Consider the following 9,947-nt stretch of genomic DNA (forward strand, 5'->3'; position numbering starts at 1 on the left):
AAATTCTATCCGTATCCGAATCGAATAGAAATTTTTTATCCAAATTCGATCCGAGTCGGGTCGGATAGCGGGTCGGTCCGACTTGTTTTCACCCCTAGGTGCAGTACTTGAATGGAATCGAGCTTTTTATATGGTTCAAACCACGGAACAGTGATTTCAAGATCAATTATAGTATATAAGATTTGTGCTGACCGAACTAAATCGGTTTGAGCTGATCACAAGTTCACAACTGAACTAGAATATGTTTTGGAACTTGAATTTCCATTGGTAATTTACTTAGTTGGAACTATAGATAAGTTTTCACACTTTTATATCCTAGAGGCATACATCGGAGGAACAACTCAAGGAGCTCAAAGTAATCCATTTAAGAGTTTTATGTCTAGGTGACAATAGATTAATCTTGTTTGGATTGGTCTACAGTTTTTTCTTCTTAAAGAGAGATTTTTTTTTTCATGTTAAAAAACTAGTATCTAGGTTTTTACGTGTGTTTGGTCTTGATTTGTGTTTTCATACATAGTCGTACATAGTTGGAGTAGAATCTCTCCTACCCTGGAATTTCCGTAGACATCCGCTATGGTTTTCAAAATATGCTCGAAGTCCAGCGAGTAAAGTCGTGAACACACTTACCACGTTCTCTGCAATAAGAAACCAATAATGCGCAGCACGAATTTACTTAGTGCATATGTTATCTTTTCATTATCTTGAACTCTTATTTGTAATGATGGTAAGAGTTTGGTCATAGTCTTATTACAAATCATATATAGTTTATCTAAGTAGTTGAGTGAAACCTCAATTATGAGGTAGATTTGAACTATACTTGGATCTCATATGATGGTTTTGGATTATTATTTTGATAAAAATGTACGTTTCAATGCATGCATATATACAGATTACATAATGTTTTGTATGAAAATAATCCTAAGTAGGACAACCATTTGTAGCTCTTCATGTGAGGAATAAGTCAATAGCTATTTACGTGATGGACAGATGTAGCACTAGTGAAGTCGGTCCCTTTGCTTTTTCGTTTGCTTTCATTAGTCTCATACTAAGCAGTTTGGAATTGAACTACACGAAATCAAAAATCAACTGAAGTAGCTATTCTGTTTGATTGAATCAGATTAGATGAAATCTCAAATCAGTTTGAACACAGATTAGACTTAACAAATTTTGATTAGTTTCAATTCAAAAATATATTTAGTTCTAGTTAATTAAAAGATTAATTATATCTGATTTGAGCACGACTTTTGTTCTTGGTTCACCTTAGAATTTGCTACATAGTATAATTTGAGAATTTTGGGGGAGATATAAGAATCCTAGATTGACTAGGTGTAAAAAATATCGAAAGTCAAAATCAAAGATCAAAACTGAATAAATTACTAAGTTTAAGATGGAAAAATTAGAAAAAAGTGGAAATATATACAATAACGATTCTTTTAACATGAAAAAAAAAATCTCTTTCAACAAAGAGAATAAAATCACAAATCCAATTAATCTCCCAGATCTCTATTTCACTATGATCATAAAGAAGATTCTTTTACAATCACTTTTATTATACTCTGGGCGGCTACTGATTGAAGTCATTCTCTTAAACTTCTCTCTTCAATGAACTAATCAGTGAACATACATTACTCATCGTTGATTATTCTTGACTCGGTGTGGGTCAATTTTCTCTCACTTCACGTGTTGATGTAATCAACGTCGATTCAGCTTCTCCGGTGCTTGACAATCAATCTCTGATGTAGCCCAGCATACGAAAATATGTAAATTAACTCTCCTCACATGTAGAAAGTATGTTACATGAGAGAACCTCAAACTCTTAGATGATAAATTTAAAGCTCCTCTGAGTTCTTTCTAGATGGATCATCCCTCTAACCTCTAGTTCAACCCATTCAAAGTGCTACAAAATATATTTGGTATTAGACTTGTACTCGAACAAATAACTCCTCACACAATGATAGAAAGTGAAACTCTTTTAGACTTTAGGTACACCCTATTTTTCTTCAGGTTCGGTCCCCCTAAGATCTCTGCTCAAGAGTCAGTACCTTAACTCACTAGCGCTAGGGCCCTCCGGCTTTCTTTGGATCCTTTCACGTACCTCTAGATTCCTTTTATAGGATGTGAGGAATCTTTTTGATTCGTATAAGGTGACTCGCCAAAGGAAATACCAAGTTTGAATAGGTTTTTGAACTTTCCTTTATTGTTCTACAAGATAGTTCAAACCGAGCTCAAATCAGTTCACGTTGAACTTATTTACCTTGAGTGTTCCGATGCAAAATCTCTTCCTATATTTGAACCAATCGAGATCTATTTGCACCATTTATTTGTAGAATGCTGAATTTGACTTCATTTTGATTTTGATCTTGAATTTTTCTTCACATAGTCTTCCATAAGTATTGTGACTTGATGGTACATAAAATGCTAGAATATACATCATATTTAATAATGTTTCGTGTCCTCTAATTTGCTATTACAAAATATTGTTCTCTCTTATAGCAATTTTGTGACAAAATACTACCCATCACAATCATTCTAATTGATCAAATATGTTAGGTTTTCATTTGTCGGCAATTGTGTACAAAATATTCTAAATGTATTTTTTCATGTATATGAGCTTTACACAAGTCTAGAATATCTCTCGTTTGAAGAATTGTAAGATTATTGGAGAAAATCCGTTCAATTCGTTCACAAACGCGTCCGAACGCGGAATCTGCGTTCACACAAACAGAGAGCCGCGTTCACAAACGCATTCGAACGCGGGTACTGCGTTCACATAGACAGAGAGCCGTGTTCACAAACGCGTTTGAACGCGGGTACTGCATTCATACAAACAAAGAGCTGCATTCACAAATGCGTTCGAATGCGGGTACTACGTTCACACAGACAGAGAGTTGCGTTCACAAACGCGTTCGAACGCAACCTGAAGAATTTAAGCTGTCGCGTTCGAATGCACTCGGGCCCGTTCGAACGCACCTGAGATCAAGTCATGCCGTTCGAACGCACCCGGGCCGATGAAGTTTGATAAAATTGGACTTTCGTGAGTACGGATAAGATTTAGATTTGGCTCTATCTTGGAGATCATATATAAGGATTGTGATGCCCTATCTCTAGGGTGGTTAAAGAAGCATTATTGAAGGAGACTTATTGAGGCTACATCGGTTCTTCAACTAACAAGGTTCCACTCATCATTAAAAAGTTAATCTTTCGTCTTAAGGGTTATCTAGACGAAAGATCAATCTCGAGGGTTATTGAGGTTGTTGGACTTCAATCATAAGAAGCAGTGAATCGTGGGTTCTAGCGAGCGAGACTGAGAAGAACAAAGTTGTTTGGATCGACGGGTTGTTTTGTGAGTCAGTCTTGTAACTGCTACTATTCTAGTGATTGGTTTTGATCCGAGTTTGGATCCGTGATTTTTTCCGTTTGGGTTTTTCCACGTTAAAATCTTGGCGTTCATCTATGCTTTAGTTCTTAATATTTCTACGAACTTTTACTTAAGCGAACGAGTGATATCATTGCCTAGTATTTAGATAGATACTTGTGTCTATGGGTTTTTCAATTGGTATCAGAGCAGGTTCTCTCACCCTTTGAGAGAGATCAGATAGGCATGGATTTTCATGGAGATGGACCATCATCTATTAGACCTCCTATTCTAGATGGATCAAATTATGGATATTGGAAAGCTAGGATGAGAACTTACTTGAAGTCTATAGATGAACGAGTATGGTTTGCCGTTGTGAACGGTTGGAGTCCACCAAAGTACATGGTGGATGATAAACTTGTTGATAAACCAATAGAGTCATGGGATAGGTCAGACTATAAAAAAGTTGGATGGAATAGCAAGGCAATAAATGCAATTTTTAGTTGTGTTTCCTCGAAAGAATTTATAAGAATTTCTACTTGTGAGATAACAAAAGAAGCTTGGACGATCTTAGAAACTACTCACGAAAGAACTATGGCTGTAAAACTTTCTAAACTTTAGAGGTTGACTACTAGTTTTGAAACTCTACGTATGGATGAGAATGAGACATTTGATGAGTTCTATGCAAAACTGAGTGATATAGTCAACTCCAGTTTCAACCTAGGAGAGAAAATTCCTGAAAACAGAATTGTCCGTAAGATCCTTAGGTCTCTTCCAGAGAGGTTTCAGGCGAAAGTTACAGCTATTGAGGAAAGTAAGGACATTGATTCTATTAAATTTGAATAATTGGTAGGAAATCTACAAACATTTGAGTCCAGTCTTTCAAAACCGAGGAATTCCAAAGGGATTGCCCTATCCACAGTTGAACAAAGTATAGAGGAGTCTGATGATGAAGGTGATTTAGATGTTGAGATGTTGGCCATGTTCGTCAAAAAGTTTAATAAATTCTTTCGGAAGCCAAACAAGTTGAATGCTGAAAAACTTGAGAAAAGCAAAGCATTTGTGAAAAAGAAGAATACTGCGAGTTTGAACACATGTGTGAGCAACAACGGTGTCAAACAGAAAAATAAGAATTCTGAGAATAAGGTTCGATGTTTTGAATGTTCTGGTTTTGGACACATAGCACAAGAATGCCCTAATCGCATTAAGAAGAAGGGTAAAGCTATAAAAGTTACTTGGGATGACTCAGATGAATCTGATGATGATTCTGGAAAAGACGAAGAAAACTTAATAAGTCGAAAAGTACAAATTTAAATACTAAGTCGGTTTGACTACTGTGTTGTATCATTGTTTAAATAGGAAAGTTTATTTAAGAAGAATGTTTCATATTATATATGCTCACCTTGCATATGTATATTGTTATGATCTATTAAGATTAATTTAATTTTGAGTGATGCATAGAATTGATTATAATATGCTTTTGATGATTTGATTGATTTGTGTCTTATTTTATTCGATTGTCATATTCTATGTCTTGAATCTATTTTGAATTTTTAGAGGTGCATCTCTAAAAAGATTTTGTGATTTTTTCTTAGATTTTTTACTTTAAAAAAAAAGATGCGTTCGAACGCAAATTTTTGAGTTCGAAGGCGGTGAGTGGCGCGTTTGAACGCGTAGACTGGTGCGTTGGAACGCACTCGATGATTCTTTATATATTGCGTCCGAACCTAAGGGTTTTCATCTTCCATCTTCCAAACCCTAGAAACCCTTCATTTTCTACCTCTCGAATCTTCAAGATCTTGGTATTTTTCATCAAATTTCTCACTACAAACCCTTTTAAAGGGTTGTTCTCCTCCAGATCTAGCATTTTTCGGCCGAATTTCTTAGTTTTTCTTCACTTTTGCGAGGTATGATCATCCATCAATTTTCCTATTTTTTATTCAATTAAGTCTCTTGATCTTGATTGATTTCATGCGTTTTCGAGTTTTGATCATGTTAAAGTTACTATCTTGAAGTTTCTTGTGTGATTGAATGTGATATCTTAGCATTTTCAAGTGGATGATGGATTTCATTTAGGGCCTTCATGGTTTTTTGGATTTTGTTTTATTTTTATTTATTTCTTGCTATCTTTTTGTTTGCTTTGGGCATGTATTGAATCTTGTATCTTGTATCTTGTTTCTTTCTCAAGAATGCCTAGAAAAGCTGCAGTTTCCAAGAAGCCTAGGCCGCCTTCCTCACCTACTTCGGCTCCCAAGTTTTCGACATCTACGGCTGCGGGGCATTACAAGCATAATTTTGGCACCCGTCCTTAAAATATCCCTAGACACAAGTATGTATCTAAATACTAGGCAATGATATCACTCGTTTGCTTAAGTAAAAGTCCGTAGAAATATTAAGAACGAAAGCAGAGATGAACGCCAAGATTTTAACGTGGAAAAACCCAAACGGGAAAAAACCACGGATCCAAACTCGGATCAAAAACCAATCACTAGAATAGTAGCAGTTACAAGACTGACTCACAAAACAACTCGTCGATCCAAACGACTTTGTTCCTCGTAGTCTTGCTCGCTAGAACCCACGATTCACCGCTTCTCGTGATTGAAGTCCAATCTCAGTAACTCTCGAGATAGATCTTTCGTCTAGATAGCCCTTAAGACGAAAGATTAACATTTGTAGATGAGTGGAACCTTGTTAGTTGAAGAACTGATGTAGCCTTAAGAAGTCTCCTTCAATAATGCTTCTTTAACCCCGCTAAAGATAGGGCATCACAATCCTTATATATGATCTCCAAGATAGAGCCAAATCCAAATCTTATCCGTACTCACGAAAGTACAAGATAGAGCTAAATCCTAATCTTATCCGTACTCACGAAAGTACAAGATAGAGCCAAATCCAAATCTTATCCATACTCACGAAAGTCCAATATTCTTAAACTTTGTTGGTGCGTTCGAACGGGCTCGAGTGCGTTCGAACACGACAGCTTGAATTCTTCATGTTGCCTTCGAACGCGTTTGTGAACGCAGCTCTCGGTCTGTGTGAACGCAATGCCCGCGTTCGAATACGTTTGTGAATGCGGCTCTCTGTCTGTGTGAACGCAAATTTCGCGTTCGAACTTGTTTGTGAACACACCGCATTCGAAGACGTTTATGAACGTGGTGTGAACTCAACAATTTTTCTCCAATAATCTTGTAATTCTTCAAATGAGAGATATTCTAGACTTGTGTAAAGCTCATATACATGAAAAAATACACTTAGAATATTTTGTACACAATTGCCAACAAATAAAAACCTAACAGTCCTGTTATCTGTGAACGACCTGTGGTCATTTCCGATTTTTCTTCTTTGGGGATAGAACAGATATTTACTGAGTGAGGATGGTTATTGGTGTGTGGGATGAGCGGGACTGCTTATGTGGAAATTGTTCGGGAATTTTTTAGTAATGCCACGGTTTTAGACTGCTGTATACGTTCTATTGTTCGTGGGGGTGTCTGTATACCTGGACTCAGATGTTATTCGCGTTGAACTTCGTCTTCCTGATGGTGAGTTCCAGTATCCAATGTCTGCTCCACTTCTAGATGTCGATGAATATGTTGGCACTTTACTGATCAAAGGGGAATGTTGGAAGGGAAACATGATGCCGCATGCGAAGCTGACGTCCGTGGCTCGCATGCTTCACCTGTTTTGTCTGTACAATGTCACCCCCAAGACTCGACATTCAAGTATTAGTCCGGATCGTGCATTCCTTCTTCATGTAATGTTATCTAGAGTCTCGATTGATTTGACTGCGGTGAACTATGATTCAATACTCACAGCTGCACAGAAAGAAGCACCTCGTGAGGGGTTACCGTTTGGCATCTTTATTACAAATTTGTGCAGTCAGAGTGGGTTGCGTGTGGATGCTTCGGAACCTTCTCTTACTTCGCACAAACCATTGGATCGGATTACTCTTAAGCGGAGTCAAGCTCACGACCAGTCGTCTCCTCTCAAGCCGTCCTCTTCCGCCGTTGGTCGCTCATCGCACCTCGACAGCTCTGATGATAGCTCTGACGGTGACACATCTCACTCTGAGGGGGAGTTACCACAGTACTCTAACAGTTTCGATCAACTTAGTACTCAAGTGCAGGATCTCCATTCGGCAGTGAATGATTTACGAGCTCAGCAAGCTCGTCAGGGGACTGTACTTGACTCTCTGTTGATGATTCTTCAGCGTCAGTTTCCTTCGAGTTCCTAGTCTTTGTCATTTATGTCAAAAAGGGGGAGAGTGTCTAGGTGTCTAGGAGCATGGTAATAGGGGGAGTTTATCAGAGTCTTTCTGTCTTTCAAATCTTGCTTATAACTTTGCTTGGAGGAATTGTAAACTTTGTCTGTTTAAGTACTTTTGAACTTATGCTCCATTGATAACTTGTGTTTGGATTGTTTATTCATTTCAAGTTATTTTCACTTGATCTTGGATTGGTATATGTTTATTTGCAGGGAATGATGTGCAAAATATGCAAAATATTCTAGACTTGTTGATTGCTCAATTTGAAGTCTTTGTAATATCTTGTAACCTAGGTGTTTTGTCACAAATTGCCAAAGGGGGAGATTATTAGGTTTTTATTTGTTGGCAATTGTGTATAAAATATTCTAAGTGTATTTTTTCATGTATATGAGCTTTACACAAGTCTAGAATATCTCTGGTTTGAAGAATTGCAAGATTATTGGAGAAAAGTCGTTGAGTTCACACCGCGTTTACAAATGCGTTCGAACGCGGAATCTGCGTTCACTCAGACAGAGAGCCGCGTTCACAAACGCGTTTGAACGCGGGTACTGCATTCACACAAACAAAGAGCCGTGTTCACAAATGCATTTGAACGCGGGTACTGCGTTCACACAGACCGAGAGCTGCGTTCACAAATGCGTTCGAACGCAACCTAAAGAATTCAAGTTGTCGCGTTCGAACGCCTTCGGGCCCGTTCGAACACACCGTTCGAACGCACCCGGGCCGCGTTCGAACGCACCAACGAAGTTTGATAAAATTGAACTTTCGTGCGTACGGATAAGACTTGGATTTGGCTCTATCTTGGAGATCATATATAAAGATTATGATGCCCTATCTCTAGGGTGGTTGAAGAAGTAATATTGAAGGAGACTTCTTGAGGCTACATCAGTTCTTCAACTAATAAGGTTCCACTAATCATTAAAAAGTTAATCTTTCGTCTTAAGGGTTATCTAGACGAAAGATCAATCTCGAGGGTTACTGAGGTTGGACTTCAATCACGAGAAGCAGTGAATCGTGGGTTTTAGCGAGTGAGACTGAGAAGAACAAAGTCGTTTGGATCGATGGGTTGTTTTGTGAGTCAGTCTTGTAACTGCTACTATTCTAGTGATTGGTTTTGATCCGTGGTTTTTTCCCGTTTGGGTTTTTTCACGTTAAAATCTTGGCGTTCATCTCTGCTTTCGTTCTTAATATTTCGACGGACTTTTACTTAAGCGAACGAGTGTTATCATAGCCTAGTATTTAGATACATACTTGTGTCTAAGGGTTTTTCAATATGTTAACCGGTTTATTTGGTTAATAGTATGATTTATTTGGTGATGGATTATATGATCATGGATAGGTTAGCAGGTTTTATTTAATGATGTCATGATTATATGTGTACAGGAGAGTATCTGTGTATGACGGGCCCCGCCCGACCTGCCGCGTGCGTCGTGCATGCCATGTGGGCGCGTGGGCTTGCACGTGCCCATGCCGGGCAGGGGCATTACATTAGTAGGACTTAATTGGAGCATTGGCGGCATTTGGAGGATGTGCTGAATTTGTTGAAGCAAAACCAATTGAAGATCAAGAAGTCCAAGTGCCTATGGGGAGTACCACAAGTGGAGTATTTAGGCCACATCATTTCAGCGGATGGTGTAGCGACGGATACTCAAAATGTTGCATGTATAATCGCTTGGCCTATTCCTACTACTACCACCGGATTGAGAGGATTTTTGGGGTTGACCAAATATTGTCGATGCTTCATCGCCGGATATGGCAAGATCGCTACTCCTCTCACTTCCTTGTTGAAGATGGACTCTTTTAGATGGACGGATGAAGCCACTTCAGCTTTTGAAAAACTGAAAACAACAATGACGATGGCATCCGTTCTAGTGCTACCAGACTTCACCAAAGAGTTCATTGTGGAATGTGATGATTTGGGTATTGGCATAGGAGCTGTACTAATGCAAGGAGGACATCCCATAGCCTTTCTTAGTAAGGCTTTGTCACTAAAATCTCAGCAATTATCAATTTATGAGAGAGAGATGTTGGCAATTCTGCATGCAGTGACAAAGTGGAGGCCTTATTTGATCGGTAGACGATTTATTATCCGAACTGATCAAAGGATTCTTTCATACTTTATGGGACAGCGCATACATACTCTAGCACAGTAGCGATGGCTCACAAAATTGCTGGGATATGATTATGAAATCCAATACAAGAAAGAAACGAAAAATAGAGCGGCGGATGCACTATCGTGCCAACTCGATACCGCCGAGCTTGCAACATATTCATCTCCTAGCTTTCCCTTCCTTGATGAGTTGAGGTATGCATGTACATCTGACTCAAATA

Source organism: Typha latifolia, chromosome 1 (genome assembly GCF_019914945.1).
Source record: "Typha latifolia isolate L0001 chromosome 1, TyphaL0001v2, whole genome shotgun sequence".
NCBI lineage: Eukaryota > Viridiplantae > Streptophyta > Magnoliopsida > Poales > Typhaceae > Typha > Typha latifolia.